Raw genomic sequence first — 2,804 nt, forward strand, 5'->3', positions numbered from 1 at the left:
TGCTCACTGTTCATCGAGAGGCAGCATCGAGAGGCTTCAGTTAGCAGCAGTAGTGAAGGAATTGCTTGATCGGGTTCAGTTAACAACCATTGATCGATTGCTCAGGTTCAGTAACGCGTAGCCTGCAGTGCAATCGCTCGGGTTCAGTTAGAGCCCAATGCCTCACTCGGGTTTTGTTATAGCCCAACGCCTCGCACACATGCACGTACGTGTATGAGAGAAAAGTGCATCGCTCGGCCCCCGACCACACACCGTAACCAGGAACTCCCCAATATTTTCCTCACCCTCGCTTCTACCACGGTTTTTCCGTCATGGACGGCCCAAAGAATGTCATGCAGCTGCGTCTCCGGCCCGCCCAGGACGAAAAGCCCATTTTCTGTCATGATTTTTTGTCATAGAAGTAGGAGCCCACCACATCTATGATGATATCGAGTTTTGTCAGAATTATCATCATAAAAGTGTCATAAGTATGACAGGAAAAAAAATTGTTCAGCCCAAAATGTCATGGATGTGTCTTTTTTTTGTAGTAGATGAATCGACTCAATGGAGCCAAACAACCAGTAAGCTTCTGAACATCGTGCACATGCATAGGGCGTTTCATTCGGAGGATTGTGCCAAATTTCTCTGGGTTTCTATCGATCCCTCGTTCAGAAACGAGGAAACCGAGTAACTTTCCACCCGAGACTCCGAACATGCACTTTGATGGATTGAGCTTGATATCATATCTTCTTAAGTTGGCAAAGGTTTCAGTGAGGTCAATCAGTAGGTCGGAACATTTGTGTGACTTGACTACTATGGCATCCATGTATGCTTCCACATTCCGACTGATTTGAGTGAGCAGGCACTTCTGAACCATGCGCATGAACATGGCACCAGCATTCTTGAGGCCAAAGGGCATAGTAACATAGCAAAAACACCCGAATAGGGTGATGAAAGCTGTTTTTATCTCGTCGGGTCCATACAGTTGGATCTAATGGTACCCGAAATAAGGGTCCAAAAAGGACAATCGCTCACACCCCGCAGTTGAGTTGACTATCTGGTCGATGCGGGGCAAAGGAAAATAATCCTTTGGGTAGGCCCGATTGATATGCTTGAAATCAATACACATTCGAAGTGACTTATCTTTCTTGGGGACCATAACAACATTGGCGAGCCACTCAGAGTGGTATATCTCGCGGATCAACTCGGTAGCCAGAAGCCAAGCCACCTCCTCGCCAATTGCCTTCCTCCTCTCCATGGTGGACCGACGGAGATGCTCTTTAACGGGTTTTGCTTTCGGATCGACTCGCAAACGGTGCTCATCCAGTCCCCTTGGTACACCTGGGATGTCAGATGGTTTCCATGCGAAGATGTCCCAGTTCTCATGGAGAAACTAGATGAGCGCTTCTTCCTATTTGTTGTCGAGTGTTGTTGAGATATGAGTTGGAGCAGCATTGGGATCGTTCGGGTGAATGTGAACTGGCTTTGTTTCACCAGGCGACTGAAATGCAGACTCTGAGGCAGGCCTCTTTGCACGCAACAATCACTCGGATCTGCATTCTTCTGGAATTCTTGCATTTCTACTGCTGCCATCTGTTCATCGGCAATCTTTGAGCCTTTCTGGAGGCAATCTTCTGCTCTCTGCCGATTCCCAGTGACTGTAATCACGCCTCCGGGACCAGGCATCTTCAACACGAGGTACACATAATACGGTCGAGCCATGAACGAGCATAAGCAGGTCTGCCTAGAATGGCATGATAGGCACTGTCAAAATCCACCACCTCAAACGTCAACTTTTCCTTGCGGATTCTTTAAATCACCAAAAACTACATCAAGAGTGATTTGACAGAGTGAGTCGGCTTTCTTTCCTGGGATGACACCATGGAATATCATTTTGCTCTCACTGAGCCTGGACATCAGAATGCCCATCCCCCGGAGGGCCTCAGCATACAATATATTCAAACCACTGCCACCGTCCATCAAAACCTTGGTCAGTCGAGTACCCCCAACGACTGGGTCAACCACCAACGCTTGCCGCCCAGGGGTAGCAACGTGTGCTGGGTGGTCGGACTGGTCAAATGTAATAGGGTTTTTTGACAACTTCAAATATCATGGTGTCGCTGGAGCAACCATCCTTACTTCTCTGTTAATAACTTTCAGTCGACTTTTGCTCTCAAGGTCAGCAAAAATTACCAAAGTAGCATTAACATTGGGGTAACCACCATCTTCCTCTTTGTCCTCCTCCTTATCAGACTCTTTGTCCTTTTCACTAGGTTGGCTCTCTCGAAAACTCTGAATCAGGAGTCGACACTGTCGAGTGGTATGCTTGGGAAGAATCAAATTTCCCTCTTCGTCCTTCTTGGTGTGTATATGAAATGGTAAATTTATACGTCTCCAACGTATCTATAATTTATGAAGCATTCATGCTATTTTATTATCTGTTTTGAATGATTATGGGCTTTATTATACACTTTTATATTACTTTTGGGACTAACCTATTAAGCGGAGGCCCAGCCCATATTGTTGTTTTATTGCCTATTTTAGTATTTCGAAGAAAAGGAATATCAAACAGAGTCCAAACGGAATGAAACCTTCCGCGGCGTTATTTTTGGGAAGAATATCACCCAGGATACTTGGAGTTCACGTCAGAAGAGCCTTGAGGAGGCCACAAGATAGGAGGGCGCGCCCCCTGTCTCGTGGGCCCCTCGAGCACCTCCTGACCAACTTCTTTCGCCTATATAAGCCTACGTACCCTAAAAACATCGAATATCAAGATAGATTGGGAGTTCCGCCGCTGCAAGCCTCTGTAGCCACCAAAAACCTCT

Source organism: Triticum dicoccoides, chromosome 4B (assembly GCF_002162155.2).
Source record: "Triticum dicoccoides isolate Atlit2015 ecotype Zavitan chromosome 4B, WEW_v2.0, whole genome shotgun sequence".
Classification (NCBI taxonomy): Eukaryota; Viridiplantae; Streptophyta; class Magnoliopsida; order Poales; family Poaceae; genus Triticum; species Triticum dicoccoides.